Here is a 19,391-nt window from a genome sequence, read left to right as displayed (position 1 = left end):
CAGCATCCACAGAATTTGGACAGATGACTGTAATAGATAAAAGATGACTGTTGGAGTGGTGTTTCTGGGGAATTACATGCTCCATGACCTGTGCCAGTTTCAGCTGCCAGAAAACAGAAAAAGCAAACAAGGTAATGCAGAAGCCCAGGGCACTCAGCTGTGGGCCACCTGGGCATGGCCTAACCATTATTCTGATGGTTCCAAATTAGATTCTGTGGCAAAACCTACCTTGTGCTGACTCCTTTTATGCAACCTACAGCCAAGCAATACGTCTTAGCAAGGTGTTTGCATTCTCCCTCTGACCATAGTGATACAAGAAATACAGAGAGAGTTAGGAGAAGTGTCTAGCCTAGTATTTAGCATACAGCTGAGAGTGGGTAGCAGGATTATATTTAGAACTCTGGGACTAGTTGGGAGACCTAGGTAGACATCTAGAGATTGCCTTCTCAAAATGTAACCTCATAGCAATATTGAAGGAGTGCTGTATCGTTTAAAAGTGGTATATAGAAAGTCAATTCTGATTCTGCTAGGATGCCCAATCTATTGAGTAGCCACATCTAATATGTGTTGTCCATAAATACCAATTAATTTGGTACCTTTAATCAGTCATATGGTCAGAGCTATAGTAAGAAATCATATACTGTTTCTTTCTTTCATACCTAGTTTTTTCTTTTCTACCCTCACCTATAGGGTTAACTTTGCATTTACCAAAGATTCTCAGTTATTTCCTAGAATAGTGACTACAAGCTATAAACTCAAAGTGTTTTTTTTTTTTTTTTTTAATCTATAGAAGTGACTTGTTTGCCTTTGTTTGTGCATTAGCTTGGTATGTCCACGAAATGCAAATTCAGATAAACCCTATCCAGTCCCTTCAACAGAGGAAGATGTGAAATAGGAAAAGTAAAAAATAAATGGAAGTCACTTTAGACTGTTCATGTAGATCATTTCTCATCTCAGTCGATACCTTTTATAAAGTAACCAGCGGAGTCTACTCCTTCAGGGTCCCTGATTTGTACATTTATTAATTTCATAAAGATTTATTCTTTACTGGACTCAGAAAATTTTATATCCTAAATATTTCTGGGAACACTCCCCCAGTTCAGGCCTGCACCACCTTTGTTTTTTTTCCATTAATAATGCCTTCAGATTCATCTCCCTCCATTTGTTTGTATGCCCTTCAAATTCATTCCTCTTGTAGCATTTAGGGTCACCTCTCTCAAAAGCAAGTGTGGCTGTGCGCCATTCTTCAAATCACATTAATGTCCAAACATCATAAAGTGACACGTGAGGCTTTCATAATCTGACTTCTGTCTGACTCTTCATCTCTTGGCCTTTCTGTCATTTGCTATGGGATTCTGAATTGCTGGTGTTGCCCTCCTGACCAGTCTCTGTACTTTCTCAGATATTTACCCTGTTGTGTGTGTGCTTCTCTCCCCATCTTGTTACAGCCTTGCATGCCTTCCCTCTCTTTCCCTTGGACTGTGTAAGTCTCCTCTTAGGCGTTATCTCTAGAAAAGCATTCCCTGACATGTTTCATCTACATTTTTCTTTAAACTCCAGAGTCTAGTACAGAGCAGAAAGCTGATAAATAATTATTAACTAAAATAAATAAGGATTAAAAAGTGATTTTTAAGAGCTTGTCCTGTGCAGTTTAGGAGCCAAGAAGATAGACATGTGAAAAAATAATTTACAATTCAGGTGATGACGATACACTAGAAAAATCTATAAAGTACTAAGGTCGCTACAAGGAAAGGGATACCTGTTTATCTGAGGAAAGATAGCTGTAATCAAGGACAACTTCACAAAGCAGGTTGAGTCTTAAAAGATGAAAAGTAATTTGTCAGGAAGAGTACAGGGTAGCATTACAGATTAAGGAATTGATAAAAGCATAAAAAGTAAGAAGAATTTTGTAAACCATGAATAATGTTGCAGCTGAAGCTTGGCATGTTGTTAAAAATGTACTGTTATGAAGTAGAGAAGAGACTGTATTGGGACTTTATATGTCTGACTTGTATTTTGAAATTTTGTTTTGTTTCTGATTGTTTTGTTCATTGATGTTTGGATGATATTGTGAATGAATCTTTGAGCTGTTTGTGTGCTCATATCCTGGTGACATCTGGTATTTTCCAAATTGTTTGTTGAAATTTTAGATTGTTGGAAGTATGTCTTAAAGAAGTAAATATTCAGCTGAAGATTAAGATTGATTTAAGATGTCATTTGATACTGTGTTTTAAATCTATGTTTTAAATAAAGATTATGTCTTGTATCTAAATATTCTAAGTAACTTTAATTAAACGTACAGATTTGTCGGCAGAACTAGATTTAGAAATGACATCAGAGGAAGAAGAAGAAAAACCTGTTGGAGATGAAAATAACCATTCCCAGGTATGTAAAAATGCAAATTTAAATTTCTCGCTTAATACTGTTTCCTGTGCTTCAACAGCATGATACAGTGTGTAACAAAGGTCATGACAAATAAAATTACCTTTCAAAATTAGCCTTTTAGAATCAATAGATAATAATTTAATAGTTTTTATGGAACCTTAATTATTAAACTTCACATATTGTTAGAATCTATTATATTTATAGTTTGGTTTTGGAATTGAGGGAAAAAAATTTCCTGACTATTTCTGATTTCTTCCATTTTTATAACTTCATTATATGATTATGAAGGTGATATCAAATACTGAATTGTAAGAGTAAACAGTTGAAATTATAAACAATATGACAATGATGATCCTGGACCTAGATACATGTAGAGAGAAATCATTCCCAGTGGTTCAGGGTTTTCCATTGAAATTGCCAGCCAGTGATGCCAAGATGAAAGAGTCATTCTGTCTGTGATCTTGGTGTAATTGATTAGGGATGTACATTCAGAGAGAGAGTGGGGTCATAGAATCAACCCAGTTACCTATTAAGAGAATCAAAGCTTCCAGATTGGACCTTTGTTGTTAGGGCACAAATAATAACTTTCTAGTTTATCTCATTTTGGGGTGAGAAATCAGTAAATATTATTAAAAATGCTTTATCCACTTTCATTGGTAGATATTAGAATATAATATAACTGAATGTAGGGGCTTCCTTGGTAGCTCAGCTGGTAAAGAATCCACCTGCAATGCAGGAGACCCCAGTTCACTTTCTGGGTCAGGAAATTCCCCTGGAGAAGGGTTTGGCTACCCACTCCAGTATTCTTGGGCTACCCTGGTGGCTCAGATGATAAAGAATCCACCTGTAATGTGTGAGACCTAGGTTTAATCCCTGGGTTGGGAAGATCCCCTGGAGGAGGATCTGGCAACCTACTCCAGTATTCTTGCCAGGAGAATCCCAGGGACGGGGGAGCCTGGTGGGCACCCTAGTGGACTGCCATCTATGGCGTCACACAGAGTCAGACACAACTGAAGCGACTTAGGAGCAGCTGCAGCAGCAAGCATAGATTAAGAAGTTTAAGAGTTAGATTTTAATAAACTTTAGATTTCCAACATGGACACTTCAGGATATTTTTAGTGACAAATACATGTGCTTCCTTCCCTTTATGTATTTAATAACAAATTTAATAACAATAAAATAAAATTAAAAATAGAACAAACAGTATAAAACAAATTAAAAAATAAAAAATTTAATAATAAAAATAAAATTAAAAATAAAACAAACAGTATAAAACAAATTAAAAAAATAAAAAATTTAATAAATACATGTACTCCCTTCCCAATACATGTATAAGGCTTCCCTTGTGGCTCAGTTGGAAAAGAATTTTCCTGCAGTGCAGGAGACCTGGGCTTGATTCCTGGGTTGGGAAGATCCCCTAGAGAAAGAAGAGACTATCCACTCCAGTATTCTGGCCTGGGAAACTCCATGGTCCGTATAGTCCATAGGGTTGCAAACAGTCGGACACAACGGAGTGGCTTTCACTTTAACTTTCACATGTACTCCCACATATTCTTTAATCATCACTTGTAGATGTTTCTTTTGAGATAGACTTTTCTGTTATGTTGTTTATTAAAATGTAGTAAGTTCTGACACATGTGATTTTGTCACATAGGTAGTATAAACTCCCACCCCCAAAAATTATCTCCAAAGGAGAAAACTGAGTTTTGAGATGCTGTGTGATTTTTCTTCCTTCCAGTAATAGATTTTTAAATTTCTTTGCTTGTTTGCTCTTTTGTGTAAGAGGTGCCTTGACTTGAGTTTTAACAACAGACAAAAATCTGTAGGTATTCTCCTTTAAAAGAAAAAGGAGATCAGCCCTATCCCCAGTTAAGGCATTAAATTACTTGGGCAAAGTCATGCAAACTTATCTGATTCATTTGATGAATTCATTTGGTAATTTATCAGATTCAAGGTTACAGAATTTTATCATCTCTTTTGGTGCCATAAAATGCTAGGGAATGCCACTTTAGGGGCTTTGAAGAAATCATTTAGTTTATCTTTGTGTATGATGTTAAGAAGGGTTCTAATTCCATTCCTTTACATGTAGCTGTCCAGTTTTCCCAGCACCATTTATTGAAGAGGCTGTCTTTGCCCCATTGTATATTCTTGCCTCCTTTGTCAAAACTAAGGTACCCATAGGTGCATGGGTTTATTTCTAGGCTTTCAGACTTGTTCCATGGGTCTATATTTCTGTTTTTGTGCCAGTACCATACTGTCTTTATGACTGTAGCTTTGTAATATAATCTGAAGTCAAGAAGGTTGATTTCTCCAGCTCGATTGGACTAAAATGGATTAAAAACCTAAATGCAAGACTAGAAACTATAAAACTCTTAGAGGAAAACATAGGCAGAACACTCGATGACATAAATCAAAGCAAGATCATCTGTGACCCACCTCCTAGAGTAATGGAAATAAAAACAAAAGTAAACAAGTGGGACCTGATTAAACTTAAAAGCTTTTGCACAGCAAAGGAAACTATAAGCAAGGTGAAAAGACAACCCTAAGAATGGGAGAAAATAATAGCAAATGAAACAACTGACAAAGGATTAATTTCCAAAATATACAAGCAGCTCATACAACTCAATACCAGAAAGACAATCCAATCAAAAAGTGGGAAAAAGACCTAAATAGACATTTCTCCAAAGACAACATACAGGTGGCTAACAAACACATGAAAAGGTGCTCAACATCGCTCATTATTAGAGAAATACAAATCAAAACTACCATGAGATATAACCTCACACCAGTCAGAATGGCCATCATCAAAAAGTCTACAAGCAATAAATGCTGGAGAGGGTGTGGAGGAAAGGGAACGCTCTTGCACTGTTGGTGGGAATGTAAGTTGATTCAGTCACTATGGAAGGCTGTATGGAGATTCCTTAAAAAACTAGGAATAAAACTACCATATGACCCAGGAGCAATCTCACTCCTAGGCATATACCCTGAGGAAACCAAAATTGAAAAAGACACATGTATTCCATCATTCATTGCAGCACTGTTGCTATAGCTAGAACATGGAAGCAACCTAGATGTCCATTGATAGATGAATGGATAAAGAAGTTGTGGTTCATCACACAATGGAATATTACTCAGCCATGAAAAGGTGTGTACTTGAGTCAGTTCTAATGAGGTGAATGAACCTAGAGCCTATTATACAGAGTGAAGTAAGTCAAAAGAAAAAGATAAATATCGCATTCTAACACATATGTATGGAATCTAGGAAAATGGTACTGAAGAATTTATTTACAGGGTGGCAGTGGAGAATCAGACATAGAGAATAGACTTATGGACTTGGAGCAAGGGGAAGAGAGGTTGAGATGCATGGAAAGAGTAACATGGAAACTTACATTACCATACGTAAAAAGATAGACAATGGGAATTTGCTGTATGGCTCAGAAAACTTAAACAGGAGCTCTGTATCTACCTAGAGGGGTGGGATGGGGGCGGGGAAATGGGAGGCAGGTTCAAAAGGCAGGGGATATATGTATAACTTTGGCTGATTTATGTTGAGGTTTGACAGAAAACAACAAAATTCTGTAAAGCAATTTCGTTCAATTAAAAAATAATTTGAAAAAAAGAAAAGGACAAAACATTTAACCTTTCTTGGTTTTGCTCCTATTTCTGGTAAATAATGGGGCTACAATAGACAATTATTTCTATACCCTCTAGCTATAAAGTTTGTTGGTTATTGAATGTGGAATTAGGAAGCATTATTTATATTCCAGAATTCCACACTAACAACTCATCAGTTTCACTCTGCTCCTTGTGTTTCGGTAAACTTTGGTTCATATATTTTAGTGAACACCGTCACTTTTTTGTTATATCCTGGATCCAAATGAACAAAGAAATGTAAAAGGCAGTGGGGAAAGAATAGCTTTAGTGTTTTTGAGGCACTAAGGTGTCACATCCTCTAAATCTGTCTGTTTAATGGAAAATCCAGGTGGTAAAGACTGAAGAGGACAGATTTTGTGTTTTGTCTTTTTATTTCTCTATCTCTGCCAGTTAGATGGGGAAGACTGGCATCATCTTAAGGAAGCCTTTTTTGAAATTTTGGGAATTTTGTTCCTTTTCATCAAAAAAGGAGAAGTAAGATTTACAAATATTTTAGTGACTTGTTAATGATAAAATTCAAGTAAGCACAAAAAGATTTTTTTATCACTTAAAATCAGGCCAAACCCTGAGTCAAATAATAAAATTAATGACAACAACAAAAAAAGATGTTTATAATTAAGTAACAGAATTTCTTACTGTCAAACTTTCATCAAAGTTTGAAGAAGAAAAGAAGAAGCACAAAAGTAGTGAAGTGGAAGTATCAGACAATGTATGTGATACTGCTGATGAGAGTGGATTGATTCAGCAGGGAAAGAACAAGCAGGAGTTTGCTGCTATGGAGAATGAAGGTTCTGATAGGTAAGCCTATTTAGCAGCAGGTCATTTGTTATTTTTCTGTTAAATAAGTTTGGATGTGAGAGTTGGGCTATAAAGAAAGCTAAGCACGGAAGAATTGATGCTTTTGAACTGTGATCTTGGAGAAGATTCTTGAGAGTCCCTTGGACTGCAAGGAGATCCAACAAGTCCATCCTAAAGGAGATCAGTCCTGGGTGTTCATTGGACGGACTGATGTTGAAGCTGAAACTCCAATACTTTGGCCACCTGATGCAAAGAGCTGCGTCATTGGAAAAGACCCTGATGCTGGAAAGGTTGAAGGCAGGAGGAGAAGGGGATGACAGAGGAGGAAATGGTTGGATGGCATCACTGACTCAATGGACATGAGTTTGGGTAAACTCCAGGAGTTGGTGATGGACAGGGAGGTCTGGCGTGCTGCAGTCCATAGGGTCACAAAGAGTCAGATATGACTGAGTGACTAAACTGAACTGAACTGAACTGAGCTAATGGTTGTGATGATCACAATTTACATTTTGCTAGAGATATAGTTGTTTTTATTTTTTTGTCCTTTAGACATAATACTAAAGTTAATTTCTTAACATACCACCATATTACAGTATTAGAGTATTCTGAATTTGACTGCCTACTTGCCTTTACCAGTGTGTGGTATATTTAAATATATTTTATGTCACTACTTGGCATCTTTTCATTTCAGTGTGAGGACTTCTTTCAGCATTTCTTATGGAACAGGTCTAGTGGTGAGGAACTCCCTCAGCTCTGTCTTTTCTGGGAAAGTTTTTATTTTTCCTTCATTTCTGAAACATAATTTTTCTGGATAGAGTATTCTTGGTGGGCAGGTTTTTTTTTTTTTCTCATAGCACTTTGAGTATGTTCATGGATGGAAGCCAAATTGTTGTTGGTGGCGGGGGAGCTGATGAGGTACTGGTCTTTCAGCCATAATGCTGAAATCACCCCATCATGTGGGTGGTTTAAAAGTAAACTGCCTTGCTGCCCGCCCCCCACCAACCCCAAATATTTCCTTGATTTTTTCTTTCATGTTATATGTGCCTCATGTCATTTAAAAAGTCACCCAAATTAAGCATTACTTTTTTTTGAGTTTTTTTTTTTTTCTTTTTGGCTGCGCTGGTTCTTTGCAGCGGCAGTGCTTGGGCTTCTCATTGTGGTGGCTTCTCTTGATGCTGAGCATGGGCTCTAGGGTGCTGGCTTCAGTAGCTGTGCAGCACGGGTTTAGTTGCCCCATGGCATGTGGGATCTTCCTGGACCAGGGATCAAACCAGTGCCCCCTCATTGGCAGGCGGACTCCTAAGTACTGGACCATCAGGGAAATCCCTAAATTAAGCATTATTGTATTTAAAAGCAAAACAGAAAATAAAGTGTAAATCTAATTATGACTCCCATGGGTAAGAGTCATTGTGTTAGGCAGTGAACTCTAGGTTTCCAGTGTAGCCCTTGAGGTTCTTCCCAATGTCTTTCCAAAGACGCACCTCCCTGCTTTCTTTCATGCGTTTCATACTTTTCCTTCCAGATTCCTAGGAAACAGCCTGGATGCCACGTGCCTGATCTTTGTGCTCCGTACTCTAGTCTCCAAGTAGAATGTTTTTCTCCCTTTTTTCTTCTTTGTAACCTTCTCTCTTCACTTCTGTAGAGCCTTCCTTATTTCACTGATCACTTTCATGTATCAACTCTTACATATCACATCAAATCATAATTGTATATCTGTCTTTGAGGCAAGAAAATTTGTGTTTTCTTGCATATGGTTGGTACTTAATAACTACTTTGTGAATTAATCAATGATTTAAGATGGGTAACAGTAGGAATTTTACAAGAATTGCTTTCTTATTCTTTATCAGTTGAATTAGAAAACATTGGCTTTTTTGTGGATTTTTTTTTTTTTAAGTAGCGATCCTGGCATGCATAGGATGGAAGTAAAGAAAAAGGACACTAGCAAATGGACACCAGAAGAATGTGTGATTGCACCAATATTTGAAAAGACCGATTCACTGACTGGTGGTCTGCTGCATGTTAATGATGACAGCATTTTAAGTGAAGTGGATCAGGATGATGACAGGTAATAGCTACAAATTCTTTATTTCTAGAGGAAGAAATAAGCACTGAATACTTCTTCTGGAAATAGAGCAGCATAATACAGTATACAGGCCAAGACAAGAGATTCCTCAACTATAGTGGACAAACACTGCTGAAAGATTAAAGTGAGGACCAGTGCCTTTGGCCAGAAATCGTTTCAGTAAATAGTCTCCTTGAAAGCTGGACTGTAGTGAATACATGTAAACAGCCCTGTAGGGAATATTTGCTGGGACAGGCCATAGAGAACTGGATGGTAACTGAAGAGGAATGTGGAGTTCAAAGGAGTTTCTTTTTTTATGTTAAGATGGGAGATTTTAGAGTATGCATGCTCTTAGAAATGAGCCAGCAGAGGACGTGTTTATTGGGTTTAATCTTGTTTGCATTTCCAATATTAGAAAGCTTATTGATCATATGGCATTATCTTTAAACTATTACAGCAAACTAATTGTACATAATACTTCTGTTATATATAGTTTTATGGTAAGGGCTTGTTTGTTGGTTCTGAAGTGTAATATTCCTATGTAATTGCACGTGTGGATGATTAGTTCTGCTAATCCTATCCTACATAGATTTTAAAAAATTATATAATCATGAACTTACAAACACTTAGGCTATACTGAATAGGATTTGATCATCCCTTGATGATTCTAGTTGATAGCAACATCCTGAGTAACTATGATTTTGTAAGGTACTCTGAAATATTACATCATATCAATGTCATAGTTGTTTGCAGATTCTAAGGAAAAGGGAAATTTTTTGTTTATATTCAACAGAAAAAAAAACTTCTAACAATCTTTCACAAATTATTAATTTTGGTTTATAAAGTTCTAAATTAGAAAAAATATGCTTCCCATAGTAAGAGTTTTATTAACATGTATTTTGTGCTCAATAAATGTATATCAGATTCATGAATAAACAGCAGAATGGTTGAATGAATGCCTACTGATAAATTTCTTTACAAAAGCATGTGTTTAGTGAAAGTAGATTTCCAGCATTGCCTACCTCTAAAGTCTTTTTATTTTTTGAGAAACGTGTTAAGATTCAGAAATTATTATTTATAGTTATAACTGGACATGGAATAATAATAAAGATTAATTTGCTATCATATTACTTAAGACTTATTTATTTTATTTTTTTACTCTTTTTATTTATTTATTTTTTTAATTTTAATTTTTACTTTATTTTACTTTACAATACTGTATTGGTTTTGCCATACATTGACATGAATCTGCCACGGGTGTACATGAGTTCCCAATCCTGAACCCTCCTCCCACCTCCCACCCCATATCATCTCTCTGAAGCATCCTCGTGCACCAGCCCCAAGCATCCTGTATCCTGCATCGAACATAGACTAGCGATTTGTTTCTTACATGATAGTATACATGTTTCAGTGCCATTCTCCCAAATCATCCCACCCTCTCCCTCTCCCTCAGAGTCCAAAAGTCCGTTCTATACATCTGTGTCTCTTTGCTGTCTCACATACAGGGTTATCATTACCATCTTTCTAAATTCCATATATATGTGTTAGTATACTTATTTAAATATTACTTTCTCAGCATATTTTCGAACCACAGTGTTGAAGCCAGATTTCCTGAGTTTGAACTCTGGGTCTGTTGGTGACCTGCTGTGTGGGCTTGGGCAACTTACTCAGCCTTTCTGTGCTCTGTTTCTTCCTATGTAGAGGACCTAATGTGTTACCTATCTCCCAGAACGTTTGTGAGGATTAAAATGCTGTTAAGACATACAAAGTGCTTATAATAATGCATAGCAGTTGCATAGGACGTCCTTGGAAGGCTAATATCATGGTTATTAAAACTGGGTTTCTTTCTTATACGGACTTAAGTAATACTTCCCAGATAGGTTTTATTGCTGCAAAACATATTTCCTATTGATGAAAATAACAACTGCAAAAAATCCTGGTATATTCCCTTCACATAATACAAGTAATGTTATGTTGTTCCTTTTCTTTGATCTAAATTAAATGCCTTATTAGTATTACAAATGTATTTTGTTTGTCCTTTAATGTTACTCTTCTTTCTTGTTTTATCCTTTTATAAAACATTACTTACCAATGCAAATGCAAAGATTTTATATAAAAAACAAAGTTTAGGTATTTGTATTTTTAAGTATTTAATATTAACCTGAAAAGAATCCTTTGTTTTTTTAGGTCTGCAAAGAAAACATCTAATGAAAATAACAAGGTACAGTCAAAAAGTTATCTATAAAAAATATTTTCCTAGTAAAAAATACTTTGTAAAAGGAATAGTAGCAAAATATAAAATCTTCCTTTGTTGTAGAGACATATACTTTGCCAACTTAATTTAGAAACACTATTGATAAAATTATCCTTTTGATAAAAAAATCTGTCCTTTTAAAAAGTGTCTGGTTTTGCTTTAATGAAGAGATGATTATCACCTTTGTACAATTAGTATGTTATATAAATATTTTAAGGACATTATGAAATAGTGTTATTTATGTGTAAGTCAAAGAACAAATTAATTCTGTGGATGACCTTGATGACTTAACTCAGTCATCTGAAACAGCTTCCAAGGATGGTGAGTTGCTTTACTATGAGAATTCCATGTTGCTAAGATCAGTGCAAAGAAATAGAGGAAAAAAACAGAATGGGAAAGACTAGAGGTCTCTTCAAGAAAATTAGAGATACCAAGGGAACATTTTATGTAAAGATGGGCTCTATAAAGGACAGAAATGGTCTGGACCTAACAGAAGCAGAAGATATTAAGAAGAGGTGGCAAGAATACACAGAAGAACTATACAAAAAAGATCTTCATGACCCAAATAATCATGATGATGTGATCACTCATCTAGAGCCAGACATCTTGGAATGTGAAGTCAAGTGGGCCTTAGAAAGCATCACTACACAGCTAGTGGAGGTGATGGAATTCCAGTTGAGCTGTTTCAAATCCTGAAAGATGATGTTCTGAAAGTGCTGCACTCAATATGCCAGCAAATTTGGAAAACTCAGCAGTGGCCACAGGACTGGAAAAGGTCAGTTTTCATTCCAATTCCAAAGAAAGGCAATGCCAAAGAATGCTCAAACTGCTGCACAATTGCACTCATCTCACACGCTAGTAAAGTAATGCTCAAAATTCTCCAAGCCAGACTTCAGCAATACGTGAACCGTGAACTCCCTGACATTCAAGCTGGTTTTAGAAAAGGCAGAGGAACCAGAGATCAAATTGCCAACATCCGATGGATCATGAAAAAGGAAGAGAGTTCCAGAAAAACATCTATTTCTGCTTTATTGACTATGCCAAAGCCTTTGACTGTGTGGATCACTATAAACTGTGGAAAATTCTGAAAGAGATGGGAATACCAGACCACCTAACCTGCCTTTTGAGGAATCTGTATGCAGGTCAGGAAGCAACAGTTAGAACTGGACATGGAACAACAGACTGGTTCCAAATAGGAAAAGGAGTACGTCAAGGCTGTATATTGTCACCCTGCTTATTTAACTTCTGTGCAGAGTACATCATGAGAAACGCTGGACTGAAAGAAACTCAAGCTGGAATCAAGATTGCCAGGAGAAATATCAATAACCTCAGATATGCAGATGACACCACCCTTATGGCAGAGAGTGAAGAGGACCTAAAAAGCCTCTTGATGAAAGTGAAAGAGGAGAGTGAAAAAGTTGGCTTAAAGCTCAACACTCAGAAAACGAAGATCATGGCATGTGGTCCCATCACTTCATGGGAAATAGATGGGGAAACAGTGGAAACAGTGTCAGACTTTATTTTTTTTGGGCTCCAAAATCACTGCAGATGGTGACTGCAGCCATGAAATTAAAAGACACTTACTCCTTGGAAGAAAAGTTATGACCAACCTAGATAGCTTATTCAAAAGCAGAGACATTACTTTGCCGACTAAGGTCCGTCTAGTCAAGGCTATGGTTTTTCCTGTGGTCACATAGAGATGTGAGAGTTGGACTGTGAAGAAGGCTGAGTGCTGAAGAATTGATGCTTTTGAAGTGTGGTGTTGGAGAAGACTCTTGAGAGTCCCTTGGACTGCAAGGAGATTCAACCAGTCCATTCTGAAGGAGATCAACCCTGGGATTTCTTTGGAAGGAATGATGCTAAAGCTGAAGCTCCAGTACTTTGGCCACCTCATGCGAAGAGTTTACTCATTGGAAAAGACTCTGATGCTGGGGGGCAGGAGGAGAAGGGGACGACAGAGGATGAGATGGCTGGATGGCATCACGGACTCGATGGACGTGAGTCTGGGTGAACCACGGGAGTTGGTGATGGACAGGGAGGCTTGGCGTGCTGCGATTCATGGGGTCGCAAAGAGTCGGACACGACTGAACTGAACTGAACTGAACTGAACTGAACTGAATATTCTTTTGTATGGACGTTCCACATTTTATTTATCCATTCATCATCTGATGGACCTTTGGGGTTGTTTCTAATTTTTGGCTAATGTCAGTAATGTTGCTGTGAACGTTTATGTCTAAGTTTTGATGTGAACATATTTTTTCACTTCTTTTGGGAATACAGTTATGAATAGAATTGCTGTATTACACAGCAACTCTGTTTAACCTTTTGAGGACCTGCCATACTGTTTTCCAGCATGGCGGCATCATTTTATATTTTTTTCCAAGGTATGTAAAACGTTCCCATTTCTATACATTCCTGTCAACACTAGTCGTTACCTGTCTCTGTGAGTATAGCCATCCTAGCAAGTATGAAGTGGCATCTCGTGGTGTTTTATTTCTCTCTCTGAGGAGAGGACAATGAAGATTGAGTTCTAGATTAGTAACTACTCAAAGCTGCCCACCTCTTTTAGAATTTCAGTAAATTGAGATGAGGTCAAAAGTCTGATTTTGGTAATTAAACTATTTCTAGTTACTTCTTATAGTTCAAATCATATGTCTCATTGCTTACTAGTCTTCATTGTTTTCAAACTTGAGAAGAAATTCTGAGTCACACCTGCCTATTTGTAAGAAATTGTAATTGAAGGGAACCCTGAAAAAACTTCTTCCTGAGTAGTTCTTAAGTCTTTCTTCTAGTTATATGCTTCTTCTCCTCAACATTGTCATTAAAACTCTTACCCTTTATTATATTCCAGTTCATAAGAGATCAGTTTCTACCTGCATTTAAGTTATGCTTTTATTTTCTCTTTTTCAAAAATCCATTTTTCTGTTTTTTCCTAATCAGCTTTAAGTTTAGTGGCTTCAATAAACAACATTGGTTTCGTTCAAAATCTGCACTTAGGAAACGGTGGCCAGGACAGCTGGCTTCTCGTCCCCTCGGCTTCAGATGGGGCAGCTCGAGGGCTGGGGACTGGAATTGGGTGAAGGTGTGTTCATTTCCATGTCTGATAGTTGGTATCTGTGGTTGGCTGGACTTTGGTGAAGGCAGACAAGTGAAACACCTACCCTGAACACCTAGGCTCTCTTTGCAGCCTGGGCTTACTCGCAACATGGAGCCTGGTTCCCAGGTTGAGAGCCAGGAAAAAGCTCTGCCGCCTTGTCTAACCTCACTTTGCAGTTCACACGGCATCACTTTCATCATCTTCTGTTCAATAGGAGCAAGTCACTTATACTTGGCCTATATTCTACCTTTTTTACAGAATCAAGTTTTAAAAACTAATGGGTACATTTAAAAACTAGCACAGTAACTCACTGGCCACAATTTTTTATATTCCTTCCAATGAAAAATACCCTTTTCCCTACTCATTCCCTCACAAATCTCAGTTGTTAAGTGTGAGGCCCAGGCTCAAGTAGAGGTCTTACCATCTTCATCAGGTACAGATGGCACATGGGGATGAGGTTTCTGGGTGTGATTTCTAGAGTGTGATCCTGTGAGCACAACCCTCTCAGTACTAAGACTTGAGAACTAAAGGGACAAGTTATCTGCCACCGACACCCCCACCATTCTGCTGAATGACTAGACTCTCCCGTCCAGAAACAGGAAACGGGAGGCATCGTAGTCCATGGCACCTCGAGGTCCAGTTTGGTGCTGCCAGCTCTTTGATGCAGACTTGGTCCTGCCCATAGGAGTGCTTCTCCTTTGCTCTACCCTCTGAGCTCTGTGTGCTGTCCTTTCCATAAGAAATGACCTCTGTCTGTAGCTGAGTCATGTTTCTTAAGCCAGCTTCCTCTTTATTGAACTTCAAAGAAAATCCCGAAGGCCTATTCTCGTTTGTATGTCGTGGTCTCTGTTAGGCCAAGCACTGTTTTTTGCTGTTAAGGTTCTATTTAAAGCTTTTAGTGTCCTGTGAATTGGATTGGGATTCACATCATTGGAGAGGCTACCCTCACAAATCTTTTTTGAGAGAAGCTCTGCACCTTGGGCTTCTTATGAAGCTTTGTAGGATAATGCCTTTAAAATTCTTATGCCCTTAAGATCTTTAAAGGAATTTGAGGCACCACCTTAAGTCTTTTCAGGGTCTTAATGAAGGGTTTTACAGTCTACAGGCTTCACCTTTAGACCATGTTTTCCTGGCAGCACCCTAGATTTGATCTTAGCCCAGAAGCTGTTTCTGTCTTTTAGCATCATGTGACCACTGGACATGTGGAGATGCTGTAAAGGAGATAACAGATATTGAACCCCAATATAATTGAGCCTTGTTCCTTTATATTTAATAATCCTCCCCCTTTTTTTGGATAGCTTATCCCTCTCATTGATGTTACTTTCAGCTGGTTCTTAGCAAGAGTTTCCTTTCCCCTGTGTTTCAGTGTCGTTTTCTTCTCTTGCCTAGAAGCTGTCACCAGCAGCCTCTTTAAGGGCCATCAGGATTCAGTTTACCATGTCATGAAGCCCTTTGGGTTTTCATTTCTTTCTTTGCATCCATTCATATCTCACCTACCTCCAGGTTGAAAGGCATTCTCACATCTTTTAGTTCTTTTTTAATGGTACTTTTAATATCAGTATCTGTGCCAGGTATTTATTGCCAGCAAATTGTATAATAAACCACGTCAAAGCCTAGTGGCTCAAAACAGCATTTACTTTGTTCACAAGTTTGTGTTGAGGCAAGGCTCAGTGAGTGAGGCCAGCATGTTTCTTTTCCAGTTGGCATCAGCTGGGATGTCGTGAAGGTGGGGACCAGAGTCATCTGAAGATTAGTTCATGCACATGTCTGGCAGTTGGAGCCGGCTTTTGGATGAGACATTAGTTGGGGGGGCGGTCAGTGGGTCACTGACAAGGTGCTCAGTATGTGGTCTGGACTTCTTTGCAGCGTAGTGACTGATGCTAAGGGTGGGCTTGCCCACAGAGCAAACGTCAGTTTCCCCAGACTCTGTCCAGTAGAAATCAGTTACTGAGGCCAGCACATATTTAAGGGGAGGGAATTTCAGAGAAAAGTGTCCAAGAATTTGTAGACAGTTTCAATACCACCACCTCCACTCACCTCGACTTACCAAGTAATCATTCTGTCTAAAGGAAAGTTCTTTGCAACTCGGTGTCACTGAAATTCCTGCAAATTTTGTTTGTTGTTTTGTTTGGTATGTTCTGTTCTGTGAAAAGTAACAAATGGTTACCAAAATGAGGCATTTGTTGTTGTTGTTGTTCAGGAAAATCTATGGATCATCTCACTAAGCTATTAGGAGATGGGATTTCTTTAACCTTTTGAATTATTTTTCTTTGGAATGCAGTTCAAATTAGCAAAAACTAGTCATAGTTCAGAAAAAGACTTATGGGATTAGTATCCATATTTATAGTATTTATTATTGAAAGTCTTATTTTCACAATCTTCTTTTGGGAAGTATTTATTAACTCAGCCCTAGGTAACTCAATACAGTATCCCTCAAACTTCTTTAAAACATGGGGCATTAAGATGGGTGGAAAGGAGTAAGGGACATTCTACTAAGAGGTGACTTGTAGTCATTTTATGGAAAAAATACAAAAGAGTATAAAATCAAGTGCAAATGTTCTGTGACAAAGATGATGACAGTGAAGAATATATTTTGTGCCTCTTGGTGGTTTGAACTTCTTTCTTGATTCTCTGAGTAATCCCTGGTCCTACATTCTACAATACAGATACCATTGTATCTATTTGATCCTGGGTTTGAGTTAGGCTGTGCTCAGTCCACTTTCTTCATTAACAAACAGTATCATTTTATTCTTGAAGACTGATAATCCTTGAAACTGCATCTTCAAAATGTCTGCACCTGGATGCAAAAAATCAAGTTCTTCGAGAGGAGTTATTATCTATGAAAGGAATGCAAAAGAAATGTGAAAAACTAGAGAAGAATAAAAAGAAGTTGGAGCAAGAAGTAGTGAACCTCAGAAGTCATATAGAAATGAATATGATAGAACACAGTCAAGTAGAGCAGTATAAAGGGGAGATTGAAGAAAGGGCGAGACAGGATCTCGTAGAGAAATTAAAGGAAGTCAACCTATTTTGCAGGTTAATTTGTTCATCTGTCATGTGCTTGAATTCACCTCATTGTAAATTACATTTTGGATCTATACAGCTTATGGGTTTCCTCTACTTCCCTTAGAGCAGTTGGTTTGCTGGTTTTCTGGAAGGAAGGGTACACTTGTTTCTCCCTTTAAATATTTCCGTTTCCATCACAGTTATCACCAAATTGACCTATCAGAATGATTCTCACTAGAGAATCCTTTCATTTATAAGACCAATTGGTATAAAGCAAGACTACTAGGAGGAAAAGAAAATATTGTGGTTTAGAACTGGTACCATCCTCTTGAATTATTTTTAAGTTGTCTTGTTCAGGTTTTAAAATTTTAAGTTGATCCTCTTGTTCTTTGAATTATCAGATTATATAAGCACCACTATAACAATAATTCCACTTTCATTTTATAATTCTCATGTAATTCACTTCACATTGATGATAACTGTTTTAAACTTCTGCTTTTTTTTTAACCCTTAAAATTGCTTTCTGAATCACTGGCTCAAAACTAAAGGGAGCAAATATCATTTTCTAGGTTAATGATTATTTTTATTTTTTAATTTTTTGATTATTTAAAAAATGTTATCTTTTAAAATTTGCCTTAGATAAAAGCAGCTCTCAGGAGAACTTAGAGCAGTTACAAGATAAGAATAATGCTTCCATAAGAAGTCAGCTGGAACTCAGAATTAAATAAAGACTTGGAATCTGAACTCTCCAAGGTGAAAACTTTGCAAGAAGATCCTCATAAAGCAGAATTGGAAAAATATAAGCAACTCTACCTAGTAGAACTAGAAGTTAGAAAGTCATTGGAAGGTAAACTAGACAGGTAAGCCAAAACACAGAATCACAGAATGTAAATTTAGTTCATTAATTTGTCTCTAAAGCCGACTTTTTCTAGAGTGCAGTTCATGAGATTAGTAGGAAGTGAAGGCTAACTAGATAGTCATTGATAGAGGGCGCCCTAAGACAAACAATTAATACTGTGTCCTTTTAAGTTTTACCACACAGAGTTGGAAACGACTGAAATGACTTAGCAGCAGCAGCATACTGCATAAAGGCATGCTTGTGAAATTGGGGGCAATTAACATAACACAGGAGTGAAAGACAGGACAATTCACAGAGTGGCTAGAAATAGTATGGTGACCTGACTGGGGGTGGGGGGGGGGTGTGGAGGATGGAAAGGCACCTCCAGTGCCTAGTCCAGGTTTCCCCACTGTCTGAAAGCAGAGCATTCCTAGGAAGCCTTTCATAAGCCAAAACAGCATACAGCAAAGAAGTAGGTACCCGAGGGCACGTTCTGCTAGTTTAAGCCTAAAGTGAATACGCACAAGTGAGGCACAGGTGCTCCCACATAGGGTTTGGGGTTGTGGTGACTTGACACTGAGATGTGGGGTGTGGCTTCCAGGGAAGGAGCCCAGTTGGGCCAGTCTCCCTGCTTAGGGAGCATGATGCCTTTTACTGTAAAATGTACACTGAACCTTTTTATATGAAATCAAAAAGTCTCTTAAATTTTTTTTTTTAATTATCAAAAACAGATGCTGATGTAGGCCTTTCCTAGAAGTAAAGTAACATAAAGTGAACTTTGGAAAAGCAGGGGATACTTGTAATTGTTCCTGGTGCTGTTTTAGCTCTTTTCAATCACCTATTGACTTTCTTGTCCTCCCCTCTAGATTGTGACTCTAGATGATTCCTCAGAGCCAAAAGCTTAATTTCTTTTTTTTTTTTAAATTTTTTCAAAAGCTTAATTTCTCCAAGGTCAAGAGTGAAACATGTATACAAGGTGGTGAAAGCAAATGCTTGAAAGTGGCTTTGTGGGATGGGGTGTTTCTTCATCCCTGAACTGTTTCCTGGAGGCAGGTGTGTCCCAGAGGGCGGCAGGTGTCACTGTGAGGCCACCTCCCTTTCTCTCTGATGCCCTTTCTCTCCTCTCCCAACTGTGACTTGTTACTTGAAGAGTCCTAGACACGTGTGTACTTCTTTAGAACAAGGTTACAACTATCAGTCTGAGTGAACTCTGGGAGTTTGTGATGGACAGGGAGGCCTGGCATGCTGCGATTCATGGGGTCGCAAAGAGTCAGACACGACTGAGTGACTGAACTGA

The 19,391-nt window shown here is 37.8% G+C and overlaps 1 pseudogene; it reads left to right on the top strand.

Annotated features, from left to right (window-relative positions):
- The window catches only part of LOC114118677 (ankyrin repeat domain-containing protein 26-like), a 52,826-nt pseudogene that overhangs the window by 24,184 nt on the left and 9,251 nt on the right, over positions 1-19,391 (top strand).

This window comes from Ovis aries, chromosome 16 (assembly GCF_016772045.2).
Source record: "Ovis aries strain OAR_USU_Benz2616 breed Rambouillet chromosome 16, ARS-UI_Ramb_v3.0, whole genome shotgun sequence".
Classification (NCBI taxonomy): Eukaryota; Metazoa; Chordata; class Mammalia; order Artiodactyla; family Bovidae; genus Ovis; species Ovis aries.
Note: the sequence above shows the minus strand (reverse complement) of the source record. Positions and strands in the feature narration are given on the sequence as shown.